This window comes from Coffea arabica, chromosome 3e, assembly GCF_036785885.1.
Source record: "Coffea arabica cultivar ET-39 chromosome 3e, Coffea Arabica ET-39 HiFi, whole genome shotgun sequence".
In the NCBI taxonomy this organism is placed as follows: domain Eukaryota; kingdom Viridiplantae; phylum Streptophyta; class Magnoliopsida; order Gentianales; family Rubiaceae; genus Coffea; species Coffea arabica.
The window spans coordinates 17220406-17239170 of NC_092315.1; the positions used below are offsets into that span (position 1 = coordinate 17220406).

The 18765-nt window shown below is 34.1% G+C and overlaps 1 long non-coding RNA gene across 1 annotated transcript; it reads left to right on the top strand.

Annotated features, from left to right (window-relative positions):
* Nucleotides 1-931: 931 nt before the first annotated feature.
* On the top strand, nt 932-3683 carry LOC140038681 (uncharacterized). Its single transcript, XR_011842249.1, has 2 exons — nt 932-1118; nt 1790-3683. It is a non-coding gene; the product is annotated as an uncharacterized lncRNA (long non-coding RNA).
* Nucleotides 3684-18765: the final 15082 nt, after the last annotated feature.

The following is an 18765-nucleotide window of genomic DNA, read 5'->3' on the forward strand; positions in this document are numbered from 1 at the left end:
GTAAGTTTTTCTACTAAAATGGTAAGTTTGGACAATAAAGTAATAAGTTTTAGTCATCCATATAAGTTACCTTTTTAATGCACAAACTTTTTATTTATCTTTCAAAACTTACTATAATGTAAAGAATTTACTAACCTAGCTTTAAGTAAGTTTCACAAATATATTGGTAAGTTTGTGTAATGAAGCAGTAAATTTGTAAAGTTACCAATTTATCATTTTATTTGTAAAACTTATCATTTTTTGACAAAAACTTACTATTATTTGAATTAAACTTACTAATTATAATTGTTGTAACTTTCCTAAGTAAAATGGTAAGTTCGTGAAATAAAGTAATAAGTTTGGACAATTCACCAATTTACCATTTTATTTGTAAAACTTACCATTTGTTAACAAAAACTTACCATTATTTCAATTAAACTTACTAATTATAATTGCTATAACTTTCTTAAGTAAAATGGTAAGTTTGGACAATAACGCAGTAAGTTTTAGTCATCCATATAAGTTACCTTTTCAATGCACAAACTTTCTATTTATCTTCCAAAACTTACTATAATTGTAAAGAATTTACTAGCCTAGCTTTAAGTAAGTTTCACAAATATATTGGTAAGTTTGTGCAATGAAGTAGTAAATTTTAGGCACTTATAAAAAATACCTTTTATTAGTAAGACTTACCATTTGTCTTTCAAAACTTACTATTATTGTATTTAAATTTACTAATCCAACTTTGAGTAAGTTTCACATATAAAATAGTAAGTTTGTGCTAGTAAGTAGTAAATTTGGCAAAACTAATGCTTACCAAATCGGTATTCAAACTTACTATTTTTGTAACACAATTTACCCTGTGATCAAAATACATTACTACTTGCTCATCTAACTTTAATGTTTTTCAAGAAAATGGGTTGGGTTTTGAGAATTAAAGGTGAGAATTGGGCCTTTTTAGAAGGGTAAAAAGGTCGGGTCTTGGACCAAAAAATGAGAAAGTGCTAAGTTTCCATCGATCCTCCCTCCCTTTTCCTTTCACCAGCTGTTGCAGCATCCTTCCGGCTAACTGATCCCTCTAAATTCAGAAACGGCAAAGCCTGCGACTTAGCTAATTTCTGAGCAAATCATGTTTTAAGGTAAGTATTTCATCATGCCATCTCGATTGAATCTTACTAGCTTATGAGTTCAGATGCAAGATGCAAGATGATGGGCTAGATGCAAGATTGTATTTCTCATGCTTTCATTCTTTCCTTTCATATATTCAGTGTTTCATTGATATTGAAGCTACCGTTTGAAAAAGATTACTACCTTCAACCTTGGCAGCCGTTCGACTTTAATTTACTAGTATTTTTTTTATAACATTAGAAGGAGCTCACAGTGATATGAGTAATACAATTAACATATTATTCGACAAAAATGGCAGAAATTATAAATAAAAAATATTACAAAAAAACTCACATATAATGAGATTTGAATTGAGAAACTTCAAAATTTTGGATTGAATCTCAACTTTGATCGTTCTTATTGGTACTTTAATTTATTAATTGGGTTATAGTAATAGATGCCCAATTTTTTGTCTTGAGTTTCAGGGTTATGTTCTCTGGCTCTTGCCATCTCGTTAAAAAGCAACCTTTAATTTGTTTTCTCTTGTAGCAATTTCTTGGTTGTTGTGTCTTGAATTTCCCCGGATATGCTCGTCAAGATTAATTTTTGGTCTCCGTGTATGCTTTTGAGTTGTAGTAAGTCTAATTTTGCTTGTTAGTATCCTTGTTCACTATATTAAGTTTCAATTGATTTGGGATTTTAGGTTGCGGAAGTTGTACACATCTAATTTTTCTGTAGAAGTTAGTCACTCAATGTTATGCAAATAGACAAAAACCAAGGGTGGATGCAGTTGAAGCTGGATTAAAAACTTAAAATGACAATTATTCCTTGTTTTTGTTGCTGATGTGATGAATGTAAGTTCTGCATCATGTTGGACAACAAAACAAGACAGCTGATGTAGATGATAGGCCTATGATGTCATCTGAGAAATCCTTGAACTCTGAAGCTAGTATTAATTGGAGAGCTATTGTTGATCGGCTTGACAACTTATCCTTTGAGGACAGAAGACTATTAACATTTGATTCCATTGAAGATGCCAAGGAATTTTACTCATGTTATAGCAAAATGGTCGGCTTCAATATTAGAGACCGTGATCAACAGAAAGATAAGCATGGAACAGTGAAATACAAACGGTGGGTCTACAATAAGGAGGGCTTTAAAAGCGAGAAGTGGTTGAATCTAGAGCACCGCAAGAAAGAGGCTAAATGCCTAACAAGAGTTGGTTGTTTAGCAACTCATGGAGTTTTATGGAATAGAGGTATTGGAAAGTTCACTATTGGCCTCTTTGTTGGGGAACACAATCATGAACTGGCAAAGCAAGACTGTACAATTTCTTCGATCATACAGGATTGTGAAGAAACTAGACTTGAATCATGCATTATTGATGTATAGAGTTGGCATTCAAATTCCTTGAATAGTTGATCTACAAGCACACCAATGTGGGGGGCATAATAAAATGGGATTTATAGAAAAGGACCTAAGAAATGCTATGTACAAAGTGCAAAGGAATGTGCTGCGAGTTGGCGATGCTTGCGGTACCTTGGCATATTTGGATGGACGAGCAAAGAGTGATCCAAATTTCTTTTATAAGTACGCCGTTGACAAAAAGAATCGATTAAAAAGAATATTTTTGTCAAATGCACAATCTCGGTTGAATTATCAATATTTTGGTGACATTCTAGCCTTTGATTCCACCTATTGCACGAACACCTACAAGAAACCACTAGTTCTTTTGGTTGGTGTGAATCACCATTTTGTAACAATAATCTTTGGCTACGCAGTGATTGCCAATGAGACCAAAGACATGTATAAGTGGGTTCTAGAATCTTTTTTAGAGGCAATGAACATGAAGATACCTATCTCAGTTGCCACTGATGGAGATAGTGCAATGAAAAATGCAATGAATATGACTATTCCTTTTGCCCATCATCAGTTATGTAGTTGGCATCTAAAGAGAAATGTTGGCATCAATAAAAACAAGGATTTCTTGTGTGATTTTACTATAGCAATGGAAATGACTTGCAGCGTTGAGGAGTTTGAGAAAAGGTGGCAGCTTATTATTGAGAAGCATAATTTGATAGATAATCCATGGATCGCTGAGTTGTACAAAAAGAGGAAAAAATGGGGTGAAACATTTTTAAAGGGACATTTCTTTGCTGGTATGCATACTACACAAAGATAAGAGCAATTGAACACTTCTACACACAAATACCTCAAAAACTGAATGTTGCTTTATCCATTCATGAACCGGTTTGACTTGTTTCTTGCAAAAATTAGACAAAATGATCATGAGGAAGACTATGTCACAAGTTAGTCATCTCCTATTTTGATTACCCATCTCAAGAATTTGGAATGACATGCATCAAGCATATTTATAAGAAATATTTTCTTGAAGGTTCGCACTAAGATCTCTACAAAGGCCTTATTATGGATCACTTCAGTGGTAGACTGAGGCTCGGAGAAGTTGTATACCTTCACCGAGTACATGTGTAATTTTTGTTCTTGGCAAGTTCATTTTGGTAAGTCTAGACATACGATTGTGTGTTCTTGCATGAAACTTGAATAAGATGAAATTCCTGGCTCCCATGCATTTGCAATGATGAAATATGAAGATATGGACAAAATTCCCAAATATTGCATAAATGTAAGATGGACTCAACATGCAAAGCCAACACATAAATGCACTGATTTGGGTCAACTTGAAGAATTTGCAACTGAAATAGCTCGATTTGGTTTATTATGTGCAATCAGTAACCAAATGTTTTTTTATGCTGCAAAGACACAAAAAAGAATATGATGAAGCTAGAGATTGCATTACAAATTCATCTTATTACAACCATTTTATGGGAGACTGAGCCCATTGGAGCTTGTAAAGGTAAGCAACAGGCTGATGTAAAGGATGAGCCCATCAACAAGTGTGAATTTGATATAGGTGATCCAGTTATTGCTGCAACAAAGGGACAAAAGGTGAAAAAATCCAAGCATAAGCGAAAACGAAGACAATGCAAAAACTGCAAGTATTCATATTTTCTTGTCCTCAGAACATGCTTTAATTACTTTTTTAGTGTAATTTGACCTGAAATATAGTGTTTCATAAGTGTACTGGTCAAAGTTAAACTACAATTCTATGTTTCAACTGTGGCCATGAAATAAGGATTTTTTGGCTTGCAATGGCTTGCAACTTTTTGGGTGTACTTAAGAGGCATTTTCTGGCAGTTACTTCGAACATGACAGGCGAAAATGCAGGAAATCGAAGTATGATAATGTGGCACATGTTAGCAAATCCAAGCAGGCATATAACCTTTGCCAATCCAACTCAATTTTGTCTCCTTATTAACCATTTCATTTCTAGATTTTGCGTAAGAGGTATGGTATTCTTGGCATTTGTGAATTTTCCTGTTTCATGGCTTGCGAGCCTAGTGTGACTTGGAAATCTTGGCATGATGTGAATTTCCAAAATTTGTTGCATCATCATAATAAATTACATGTGAGAAGCAATAGGTTTTAGAATTCAATCTCTCTCAGATACACAAATTCTTGAAGATTGTAACTTAGGAAAATGCAATAATTGACTGTTTCTTCATTAATGTAGAATTAGAAAAAGATGTTACTTAATGAAGTCAAATACTTTGTGCATCTTCATGTTAGTTCATTGCTTCAAGTATTGATCAATTTATCTACTGAATCTCAGAAGTATGATTGCTGTTAACTCTTTTGTTTGAATCTCAAAAGTAGGTTGAGAGATTGGAGAATGACGGATTTTGCTATTGATATTGTAAGTTCAAGCTTAGAACTTACTGCAAAATATGATTAGTTAGAACATGTTTTTACAGGAAATCCAGAATCTGGATATGGAATAGTATGCATCGATATCCTCAATGGAGTTATCAAACACACTTAAATGGAGTCAAGAAGTAAAAAGCTCTTTCTTTCACTAATTTATGATCCTCTGCAACTTGATTGTTTAGAACAAGACATCTATGACATTATATGATTGACAATACAATGACTGTTGAAGGTTGTCAAATCTAAAATTGTAAAATGGGAAGAAAAATTGTAAAAAAGGTTCCTTCTATTCCAGGGGGACAATGTTTGGAGCTTAAAACTAGAAGCGGCATCCATTTAAGCCGCCCAATCATCTGAGAAACACTTGCATCAATTACCACAAAGAAATAATCAGGAATGCTTGCAGAATGCTTTCCTCTGTCATATGTCTTTTAAAGGAAATATCTTTTCGCTTTCCACTGATATGCACAAAAAAAAAAAAATTTCCAGTATATACTTTCCCTGGACCCAGGTCTATAATATTGATCACCTCCTCTGCAAATAAGATTCTAGAAGAAAGTGCCACAAGCTTTGTGGGTGTAAGACCAACTCCATTGCAATCTTGATGCGCTCACAAGCTGAATCAAACTGAAAAGTAAACGTGGCAAGTGATCTGCAACAACAATCAGCAATCTAAACTTCATAAGAGACAAAAATTTTTTTTTTTTCTGAAACTTACTCCAATTGCATCCATTTGCTCCACTTCGAATCCCTTCGTGAAATTGATAACATAAACACCACAATTAACACTGCATGCAATTCAAATAACATAGAAAATGAAAATTGAGATTCCAAATTGTGACGACCCCACCTCCTTCTAGAGCGAACCCAAGGGTGGCGGATTGCCTGCCCAACTCTCGCCGGGACTCACTCACTAGCATCCTTGAAAATGGTAATTCACGCATCTAAATTAACATAGAAGATTCTCAAATCAACCATAATTCGACGTCATTTACAAGCCAAAAGCGAACCGTAGCTTTACATTGTCAAATATCCCAAATACATTCAATCCATAAAAGTATAAGTACAAGAAACTTATACATACTAGTTCACGTTTACTTGCTCTAGCCTCGACTCCTATAAGGAAAACAAACTGATGGAATGAGCTAAAAACCCAGTGAGATTCCCAAACAAGCAATCAAACAGGCAAAACACGAAAACATTTGCATTTATCACTTTGTACACTTGGCACAGTAGTAAGCAGTCATTCAAGAATCAATCATTCATTCATTAAAAGGATAAATGCTCACTTGGAGCCATTGATTCAAGTCATTCATTCATTCATTCACCAACTATTTTTCTTATCCCCTCGATATTAGAAAATATTTGCAAGTGAAAACTCCTTCAGTGTTTATGTCATTCATTCATTGATTTCATTGCATTGAATTCACTAGCCAGTTCTCCACCAGATTTTGTGGTAATACTTGAGTATATCAAACATTCTCCTAGGGTCACTAGCAGCCCGACCGAATCCGCTTCTGGCTCGAGTCGATTGGCAACGAAGGGTAATGGTCCAATTCAGCCAAAAGGCTTATATTCATGCACAGGTAATATTCAATCATTGAAAATTCACTTTTGCTTGGGATCGAGTGCGATAAAATACGCACTCGTCCATCGAAAATTCATTTAGCAATCATTGGAAGGCATTTAACATTTAGATAACATTAACAACATTTCACCTAGTCATTTAAAACAGACACATGCAAGGAACACTCACCGATATCAGTAGAGTAATTGTCAAAAGTTCGTCCCCGGGTTATTCTCGTGCTCACCGACAAACCCTAAGAACAACCAAGATAAAAATATTATGGTCCAACAATTCCAAAATTTCTAGCAAATAAGATTCAAGAAAAACTCCTCATTTCACTTTTAAAATGCAAAAACTATCACTTCCAAATCTTGAGATCAAATTGATGCTTAAGTGAACCATGAGAGTTCACCACTAAAAATACATTTAAAAGGGCTAATAACTTTCAAGATTTAAACCTCCAGCTCTTGATCCAAAACATCAAGTTTTCTTATTCAAGTAAAGAGATAACTCATATACATAATAAATCCATGATCCAAGTATGAAATGGAGTACAAGTAATCGAGAAAGTTAGGTTTAAAAACCAAAAAATGTTTCCAAGACCCTTCCAAGCTTTTTGTTATTTCATAAGAAAAATTTCAGTTTTTGTAATGCTCTTTGAAAATTCATAACTTGAGTTTCGTAAGTCCAAATATCATAAATATTATACCGTTAGAAAATAGACTAAAAGATTGTAACTCTCTAAAAGACACCTTCATAAAATTCAACCCATAAATTAGTCAAATTTCAACCTCAATTCACTGCTTAACTAAGTGCAAAACGGGACAGTCTTGGATTTTCAGTCTATTTTGAAATTTTGCTGGTATTTATAGAAAGTGAATCAAACCATGAATTTCTACACCGTTAAAAGAGTTATGAGTCTAATTTCAAATGCAATAAACAGAACTCAATTCAGATTTTTCTACACCAAGATATAATAGATTTCCCAAGACTGCTCAAAATCTCCTATGGAAAAAATTTTCAGCAACACTTCACCTTTTTTTCCCTAATTTCCAGCCATTTTCAAGACTTCATTCTCACCACAAAACAGTCTCAAATCAAGCATATACATACTAAGCCACCAACTCACTAAATCAAGTATATACATAACATATATCCATCACATATTCAAGTTGGAAAAATTAAACCCTGGGCTGGAAATTTACAACTTAAGCTGGAAAAATCCTATTTTGAAACTAAAATTTCATACCAAAGCTAGAAATCTTCATATCTAAACTTTCATATCCAAATCAAAACTAGAAACTCCCAATTCATGGCTGGAAAATATAATTAAAAGTTGAAAAATTTCAACAACATCACAAATCCATGAAACTAGTTACAAAACTTCCATATTCAAGTCATATGCCCAATAAATTGAAAGAATAGAAAGAGAAACTAGTTCCTTAGCTTAATACCTCAAGACCCCAAGAGAAGTTGCAAGACAAGAACTTTCTTCCTCAAGTAACTCCACCAAAAGTTTCCTTCCAAACTTAATTCAAGATTAATCGGTGTAGCTTAGAGTTGGTGTTTGGATTTCTCATGGATTGAACAAGAAATCAAGGCTAGAAAATGGAAGTTTTTTTTTTCTCTTTTCTTGTCTCGTAAGTTCGGCCAAAAGGAGAGAAAAGATGATGGAGTTTTGAGGAAATTTTGAAAGAGAAATACAAAAGAGGACTTTGGTCAAAGTTGGCTTGATTGCCAATACTTGGCAACCAACCACTTTGCCCCCCTTTTTTTCCCTTTTCATCTCATTTTTTCTTTTAAAATTTCATCCAAGATGAAGAGAAAATGAGGGAATTTTTGGTGAAAATGCAAGATAAAAACTAAAGAAAATCTTGGTCAAATTTGACTAGAAGTACGACACTTGGTGGCCTAGGGTTTTATTCCTATATCTTTGTCTCTTACTTGGTCTCTAATCCCCAAGATAGTTAGGGTTTCTCCACTTAACTTTTAACACCTCATTTCACATAATTTTTGTTGCAAAAACCCCTTCCTCATTCACCAAAGTTATTACTCACGCCTTGCTTGTCGGTCACATTACCTTAATGTACTACGGTACTTATCATGCACTAAAATATAAAAGGGAAATTATATAAATCTTGACTCAACTAATGAAATCACCATGAAATTTAGGGCTAGTAAATAGGTAAGTAAAGTAAAATAAGAGGAAAATAAATAGGTAAGTAAAGTAAAATAAGAGGAAAATATTCATTAGGGTTTCAAAAATAGGAGAAAATTTAAAACAATTGTCGGGTCCTTACACTCTCTCTCCCTTAAGAAAATTTTGTTCTCGAAATTTTTACCTTCCATTGACTCAGATGACTCTGGAACCGGTTGCTTGTCTATGGCATATACTCGTGCTATCACTCTTGGTCTATTCCCTCTTTCATTAACTTGTTTAGGGGTGGTTCTATCTACTTGTTGAGCATTATTCCCTCGTTGCTGCTTCCCTGGGCAATTGCTTATTTGAAGGCTAGTATTCCCACAAATCAAACACTTTCGTCCCTTCCTCCAGTAATAATCCTCAGTGTGATTTGTTTTCCCACAGTATTCACAGGTCAAGCGAGGAGCTACTATTTGAATTTCTCGGGAAATTCCCTCTTATTGCCCTTTTCCTACTTGACTTCCTCTTGTAGAATCTTCTTCTAGTGTTTCTTGTGTCTAGAGTGGGTAAGGTGGAAGGTTCGCTCTTCTTATTTTAGAAGGCGTTACATTTTCTCTAGATTTTTCAAATGTACTACTAGGTGCACTCCTTTTTCATACTTGAAAAGCTTTTATTTGTGCCTTTGCATTCTCAATCCTTTGGACCTTCTCAAGAGTTTCAGTAAAAGTATTAACTTGATCTGCTGCTAAAGTTTCTTGGATCTCCAGATTCAACCCTGTATAAACCATCTCACTCTCCTCTGCTCCGTAACCACTAATTCCGGAGCAAATTTGAACATTTAGTGAATTGTGTTTCATATTCGGCCACACTCAGGGTTTTCTGATGTAACTTAATAAAATCATCCTCTCTCTTCTCTTGGATCAGAGGTGGGAAGTATTTTTCATTAAATTCTCTCATAAAGTTTATCCAAGTCCATGCCGTCTGTTCTCTCTCTTACTCTGCTCTGATAACATTCCACCCTGTCCTAACCGGTCCTTCAAATTGAAAGATGGCAAAAGTCACCTGCCTTTCCTCCGCATAATGCAAGGCTACAAAAATATTTTTAATTGTCTCCAACCAATTTTCAGCTACTTTCGAGTCAGACCCTCTAAAGAATTTCGGTGGAAAAAACTTTTAGAAATGCTTTAGGGCCCCTTCCTCTCCTATCTCATGGTCCCTAGGTTGGTTAACAGGTGACTGACCCTGTTGTTCCACTAAACACGCCAAAATATCAGTCATTTGTTGTGGCCGTCGCCACCTAATCTCCTGTTTCGGCCTTTGGTTCCTGTTGTTGCTCGACCGTCGCGTCTAACCTTGTCTCTCTTGGTTCCTGTACTTGCCTAACCCCACGTCCACGACTAGCCTCACGTCCCCGACTAATCCCTTGTCCTTCACTTCATCTACCTTCTATACCGTTCTCTCTCTTCTCTCTCTTTGTTTTGTCAAAATGAACTATATAATACATGAACAAAAAAATCGGCTATAGTAACAAAATCAAGACATTTTCAAATCACTAAGGCAATTTAAGGAAACATGCTTAATATATTTATACCATCCCAAGTTTATATAACAAGTCACAAAACTATACATGTCAACCTGATCAAGACCAAGTATATAAAACAAAAGCAAGTACTATAAATAGTAGCATTGGCATGTTACTAACAACAATGCATGCAGTAGCTAAACAAGAAAATTAAGTGTCATGTCAACTACTTAAATTCACGTCCTACAACCTCAAGTCTCTATCTTAGTTCATTACCGAAACGACAGCTTCTACTTCTCCCTCAGGTGCAGGTTGCCCTACATTAGCCTTAAGATTAAATTCATTAGGGCCTGCATACCCTTAACCTCTCTTGACTATGTTCACTTGTACTACCTCATCCACAAGCATCTCAAATTAGTCAAAGTAACAAACTCTTCAATTGCATGTACAAATTCAAATACATCATTAGTAATACCAATCCAAGATGATAACCTACTCTTTTGATCCAAAATCAATTCATATAAGCATGACCTAATCGTATTTTCCACACTTACCTCGATTTCATTCGTGATTATCATAAAAGTATCAACTCTTTGGTACTCCGGTACAAGAATCCGAAATAGAATAATTCACAATTCGAGCTGACTGCTCTCAAGAGCAAATTAATCACATTTGAGATTTCTACCCGTCATACATATCTAAATTTCTCCAAATATCAAGATAAAGGTTTTATACCTATAACATTCATAATTCACAGTTTATGCTCAAGAAGAGCATCTAATCCTTTGCACTTTTCACATAATCGGGATCATAACACCACTTGGCCCAAACTTACCCCCGTGCAGAGACCACGCGAGGCAGATCTGATACCACCTGTGATGACCCTACCTCTCCCTAGAGCGAATCCAAGGGTTTGGCAGACCGCCTGCCCAACTCTCGTCAGGACTCACCACTAGCATTCTTGAAAATGGTAATTCACGTCTCTAAATTAACATAGAAGGTTCTCAAATCAACCATAATTCAACTTCATTTACAAGTCAAATGTGAACCGTAGCTTTACATTGCCAAATATCCCAAATACATTCAATCCATAAAAGTACAAGTACAAGAAAAACTTATACATACTAGTTCACGCTTACTTGCTCCAGCCTCCACTCTTGTAAGGAAAACAAACTAATGGAATGAGTTAAAAGCCCAGTGAGGTTTCCAAACAAGCAATCAAGCAGGCAAAACATGAAAATATTTACATTTAGCACTTTGCACACTTGACATAGTAGTAAACAGTCATTCAAAAATCAATCATTCATTCATTGAAAGGATACATGGTCACTTGGAGCTATTGATTGAAGTCATTCATTCATTCATTCGCCAACCATTTTCCTTATCCTTTCTACATTAGAAAATATTTGCAAGTGAAAACTCCTTTAGTGTTCATGTCATTCGTTCATTGATTTCATTAAATTGAATTCACTGGCCAGTTCTCCACCAGACTTCGTGGTAATACTCGAGTATACCAAACATTGTCCTAGGGTCACCAACCGCCAGATCGAGTCCGCTTTTGGCTCGAGTCGACTGGCAATGAAGAGCAAGGGCCTAATTTAGCCAAAAGGCTTACATTCATGCACAAGTAACATTCAATCATTGAAAATTCATTTTTGCTTAGGTCGAGTGCGATGAAGTACATACTCGCCCATCGAAAATCCATTTAGCAATCATTGGAAGGCATTTAACATTCAGATAACATTCACAACATTTCACATAGTTATTTAAAACACACGCATGCAAGGAACACTCTCCGATATCAGTAGAGTAATTGTCAAAAGTTTGTCCTTGGTTTATGCTAGTGCTCACCGACAAACCCTAGGAATAACCAAGATAAAGATATTATGATCTAACCATCCCAAAATTCTAGCAAACAAGGTTCAAGAAAAACTCCTCATATCACTTTTAAAATGCAAAACTATCACTTCCAAATCTTGAGATCAATTTTGGTGCTTAAGTGAATCACGAGAGTTCACCACTAAACACACATTTAAAAGGGCTAATAACTTTCAAGATTTAAACCTCTAGTTCTTGATCCAAAACATCAAGTTTTCTTGTTCAAATCAAGAGATAACTCATATACATAATAAATCCATGATCCAAGTATGAAATGGAGCGTAAGTAATCGAGAAAAGTAGGTTTAAAAACCAGAAAGTGTTTCCAAGACCCTTCCAAGTTTTTTGTCATTTCATAAGAAAAATTTTAGTTTTTGTAACGCTTTTGAAAAGTCATAACTTGAGTTTCGTAAGTCCAAAAATCATAAATCTTATGCCGTTAGAAAATGACAAAAATTCACTTTTCATCCCTAATGTTTAAGGTGTTAACCAATTTCATCCCTAAAGTTTCATGCAAAACACATTTCATCCTTGTAATTTTATAATTTTGATTAATTTCATCCTTCAAGTTTCACGCAAACACATTTCATCCTCATAATTTCCTAAATTTGGCTAATTGAGGACAATTGGTAGATTGTCAAGCAATTTGAATGGGATAGTGTGACTTGATCACAGCATGCCCATTAGTAAAAAAAAGGATTAACTAAAAGCTCAAAAATCTTTTTCTTAATTCACTTTCTCATTTTAGTACAAAAAAGACTAAGAAATTTTTAGCCACCATTACTTTCTTCTTAATCACAATCGAATAAGAAGATTCAAAGAAAATGAAGTCAGTGGGAAAGAAACAATCCCAGTATAGCCAATTGAAGAAAAATATCAAACATACCCATTACAACTAATTGGAGAAAAATATTAATGCAAAAGAATGAATGGTTTAGATTATCATTTATTTGCAAAATTTTGTTTTGTTGCATCATATACATGTTTTTCAATCATCTATTTATCTTTCAATCTATTTATTTAGTCTCAAATATATCATATCACAATTTAAAGGGAAAAAAAGGAGATAGTCTCCTATCCAAAAATACTTGTTGTTATTTCTATAATTTAATAATTGAATTAAGTATTAATAATACAATTATTAATGGGACATGTGATGATATTATGTCTAAATTGGTTAACAATCCTTTAATTGTCCTTAATTGGTAGGAATTATAAAATTATGAGGATGAAATGTGTTCTACATAAACTTTCGGGACAAAATTGTTCAAAATTACAAAATTATGAGGATGAAATGTGTTTTGTATGAAACTTTAGGGACAAATTTAGTGAACACCTTAAACATTGGGGATGAAAAGTGCATTTTTCCCGTTAGAAAATAGACTCAAAAGAATACAACTCTCTAGAAGAACCTTTATAAAATTCAACCCATAAATTAGTCAAATTTCAACCTCAATTCACTGCTAAACTAAGTGCAAAACAGGACAGTCTTAGATTTTCAGCCCAATTTGAAATTTTGCTAGTATTTAAAGAAAGTGAACCAAATCATGAATTTTTACACGATTAAAAAAGCTATGAGTCTGTTTCAAATGCAACAAACAAAACTCAATTTGAATTTTTTTACACCAAGATATAACAGATTTCCCAAGATTGCTCAAAGTCTCCTGTGGGAAAAATTTTCAGCAACACTTCACCTTATTTTTCCCTAATTTCCAGCCATTTTCAAGACTTCATTCTCACCACAAAACAGTCTCAAATCAAGCATATACATACTAGGCTACCAACTCACTAAATCAAGCATATACATAACATATATCCATCACCTATTCAAGTTGGAAAAATTAAACCCTAGGCTGGAAATTTACAACTAAAGCTGGAAAATCCTATTTTGAAGCTAAAATTTCATATCAAAGCTAGAAATCTTCATATCTAAACTTTCATATCCAAATCAAAGCTAGAAACTGCCAATATATGGCTGGAAAATATAATTAAAAGCTGAAAAATTCCAACAACATCGCAAATCCATGAAACCAGCCACAAAACTTCGATATTCAAGTCATATGCCCAATCAATTGCAAGAATAGAAAGAGAGCAAGTTCCTTAGCTTAATACCTCAAGACCCCAAGAGAAGTTGCAAGACAAGAACTTTCTTCCTCAAGTAACACCACAAAAAGCTTTCTTCCAAGTTTAACTCAAGATTAATCAGTGTGGATTAGAGTTGGTGTTTGTATTTCTCATGGCTAGAAAATGGAAGTTTTTTTTTTCTCTCTTTTCTTGTCTCTTAAGTTTGGCAAAAAGGAGAGGAAAGATTATGGAATTTTGAGGAAATTTTGCAAGATAAGGTTTTTGGTCAAAGTTGGCTTGATTGCCAACACTTGGCAACCAACCACTTTGCCCCTTTTTTTTCCTTTTCCTCTCATTTTTTCCTCTAAAATTTCGTCCAAGATGAAGAGAAAATGAGGGAATTTTTGGTGAAAATGCAAGATAAAAACTAAAGAAAGTCTTAGTCAAAGTTGACTAGAAGTGTGACACTTGGCGGCCTAGGGTTTTATTCCTATCTCTTTGTCTTACTTGGTCTCTAATCCCCAAGATAGCTAAGGTTTCTCCACTTAACTCTTAACCTCATGTCACATAATTCTTGTTGCACAAACCCCTTCCTCATTCACCAAATTTATTACTCACGCCTCGCTTGTCGGTCACACTACCTTAATGTACTACGGTACTTATCATGCACTAAAATACAAAAGGGAAATTATATAAATCTTGACTCGACTAATAAAATCACCATGAAATTTAGGGCTAGTAAATAAGTAAATAAAGTAAAATAAGAGGAAAATATACATTAGGGTTTCAAATATAGGAGAAAATTTAAAGCAATTGTCGGCTCCTCACACAAACTTATTACGTGGGTACGGTCTGAATTAAAGAAATGTAATTTAATTTTATAACACTAACCCATTTGTCTGTTTTGGAATGTTAGGGGTGCCAATTATAAAGGACGAAACTTGATACGAGTAGTTATCCCCAAACTGGTGGAGGAGCATAGTATCATGATGTTGCACCAAATAATCAAACATGATTTAGGATAGAGAACATTTATGTTACAAATTCAAGTTCATTCAAAGTGCTACTCACCAACTTCCTAACCACAACCTTCCGCTTTTTTGGATTGGGAAGTGAATCCAACAAATACACCTTTTGTCTGACGAAATGAACTAGTGTGCAGTACCAATGCTTGTTGTCTTCATTTATTGGCAGAAAGATCTATGTATGTACAGGTATATATTTAAGAGGCAAGTGATTAAATAAATAATCAAACACTTCTTTTACCATGGATAGCATTATTTAATTGCTCTATAGATGATCCACTGAACCTTGTCGCACGACTATATTTCCTCTGTATCTATCAGCTGCTAAGTATGCTGAAGTTGCCTCAAGATCAAGATTTGCTTCCTGTAACTTAGCCTACAGAATTCGTTACACTTGTACAATTAGCAAAGGCCATCTCTAAAATGAAAGTAAATTATAGGCATATATTACATGGTGACCTACCGTGAAGTAAACAGGCATATACCAAGTGCTGCGTGGCTCATTTGGATGTTTCACTTAAAAGTCCAACCGAAGCATACTTGCAACCAGGTTTATAGGCTATAATAGGTTACCCAGTAAGACTGTGAACCTTAATATAAAAGAACACCCGAACTTATATCCATTAAAAGAAGTAACAAATGATCCATAGAAATCATTAACAACTCACAGAATCATTAAGACATGTTCCTGGTTTCAAACAGGCCAGGTCATATCTTGAGGCAAAGTCCAATCTGATTTCCACCATTTTTTCTCTAGACATCAGAATTGATAGATTAAAAACATAGAATTAGTTTAGTTTCTTATGGGAAAACCTTTTAATAATACAACAATCAACAATTAACTACTCACTCTTGATCATGATTTTCATCAAATTTGTATTCTAACCATGGTTCAACGTCGCGGTCACGGCCTGGAACGTTCCACATCGGTCTCGACATATCGGTCACGGTCTCGGTGAGACGCAAATTTTAAAGCATTTAATATCCTAAATATTGTTAATAATATAAAAAAAGTATGCTAAACAAAAATAATAAAAAAATAGCAAAAGAAAATTTGTAAAATATACTATTTTTATACATATTAAACACAATAAGTACTTTTAATTATTTAAGACAATGACATCACAAATAAAATCAAAATAACATAGACCACAATTTTAAAACTAATAATTGCAAAAGTAATATCAACCATTAACAATACAAACTAAAGATTTATTTATAGCATAAAGTTGGAATATTTTGATCAATCTCCTGCCAAAAATAAAAAGAAATCATATTAGATAAAAGACAAATATGTAAAAAGATATACTAGTACTTTATATTTTCGTACCTATTAATACCAAGTAGAATGACGATGTGGTTCAAAATCACTCTCATTTCTCGATGAATGGTAAAACAGATGTGGAAGTGGCATAGGACCTTGAGTAGGTAGTGTATACGAGTTATCTGGTGTATTTACTGGATGTGAGGATTGACTAGATGTTCCATAATCATTGGACGGAAGAACTTTTGGATTGGAGATGAATTGCTGAGTATGATGGTAGTATCCAAACCCTCGATAGTTAACACTATCGCTAGTACCATATAATGCAGTAGAATCATGACCATAAAATCCAATGTTATTGGAATCAAAAGAAGAACCGTCATGAGATTTATCTGTTTCTTTTTCATAGTATCCACTACCATGAATGCTAGTAGACCTTTCGACCTGTCTAAATCCATCAAATGGCCGATATCCACTGTAATAGTTAGGAGTGATTCCATATGATTGGTCATAGCCATATCCCAATTGACTAGTACTGCAGTTTTGACTAGATTCATGCTCATAGGTTGGGTGTATACCCAAATTTTGTTTCTGATCATTGACTCCTCTATATCTTTGTGACCTTGAATGGTGAGAGAAAGTATCCTCACTTGAAAATTGAGTTGAATCATTGAGGAATTGACGTTGTGCTTCTATACCAGGACGATAGCCATGATCAATAACTTGAGTGGCATAATAATTATCCTATCCTTGAGCCCATGACATACCTCCTGTTTGTTGGCTATCTTGATTGTAACCACCACTATGCTTGAAAGAATTGTTCCCTCCATCTCCATTGTCACCATTGTCATCATCATCATTACTGCTGTCACTTTTATTTGAAGATGATGGAACAGTATGCTTACTGGTTTGTTTAGTCTTACTTTTTTGTTTCCTACTTGAGGATTCAGCAAGACCTTTCTTATTTCTTTTGGTAATATATTGGGACAATGTATCACCAAAACCATTATTGTCATGTTCTTGATATTCACCGCTTTCTGATTCAGTTTGATGAATGCCCTTATCCAACCAATCCAGATTATCTTCACGCAATGTGGGTTGTTCATTTTCTCTTATCCAATCATCCAATATATCATCTTAGTGAAAAATGTGATTCAAGTCAATTGGGTTGTAGAAATCATTAGTATCTTTTTGATGCATCAAAATTTTCACCTTTAATCGCATATTGTAATGCACAAAAACTAATTTATGTAATTTTTTAACTGCCAAACGGTTACGTAGTTTTGTATGAATTAATGACCATGAACTCCAATTTCGCTCGCAACCAGAGGATGTACAAGTTTGACTCAATATTTTCACTGCAATATTCCTTAAATTTGGCGCATCTTCACCGAAGTTGCACCATTCAGCTAAACAAACAAAGTAATAATAATAATAATTTATTATTATTATTTTAAAATTATAAAAATATTAACTTCATTAATATGATTTGGATATTTATATAAGTATGAATTAAGTTGAAACCTGGTAAAGATTTTGGTAACGCTCTTGCTGCAATAGCACTTCCAAATCCTCCTTTTTTGTCTACAAAAATTTTGATCAACAAAAATAATATATACACAGGCGTTAAAATTTTAAAATTTGTTCATTAATATAAATAAATAAAATAATCAAAAGAATACCTCATTTATTGAATCAACTTGTGCATCTAAATTTGGTTCTAACTTTGCAATGACTTTCTTCAACCCTTTTCGAACTTCATCCAGATTAAACTCATAAGTTCCAGAATATTGAAGGATCGGGTTCAAAAAATATGCCAAATACAATAAAATAACAAAAATAGAAAATAAATAAATACATATATATTACATATTTAAATTGGATGTAATATTTTAAATTACCTGCCGCATGTAAATCACGATGAAGTTGATTGTACCATCTATTATCAATCACTTCCCAAATCGTTTTCCAAGATTTCACTGACTTTTGAATAGCCATTTTTGCTCTATCCATTGCCTCATAAATAATTGGCAATGTTGGCTTATTGTCTTGCTCAATAGTTTTAAAACTTTGACCAGAGGCTCCATTATTGCACACACATTTCTAACTTTTTTCCAAAACTTCTCTGACAATATCAACTCAGCTACTTGAATAGCTTCTGCTTTTCTCTTGATAGTGTTATTGAACTCTGCCCATTCATCTGAGGTGCACATTTTTTTCAGTTCTATAGAATGCCGAAGAAGACTTTCCATAGAAATGAATTCAGTTGCAAATCTAGTGATACCTGGACGTAGCCGTTCCCTTTTTCTTGTATATGTCTTCATCAGATTCACTACTTTGTCGCTGTTATATATGAAACTTGTTATCTTCTTCCCCTGAGCAATAGTTTCTTTTACATTATCCATTTTGCCAATATCCTCCAACATCAAAT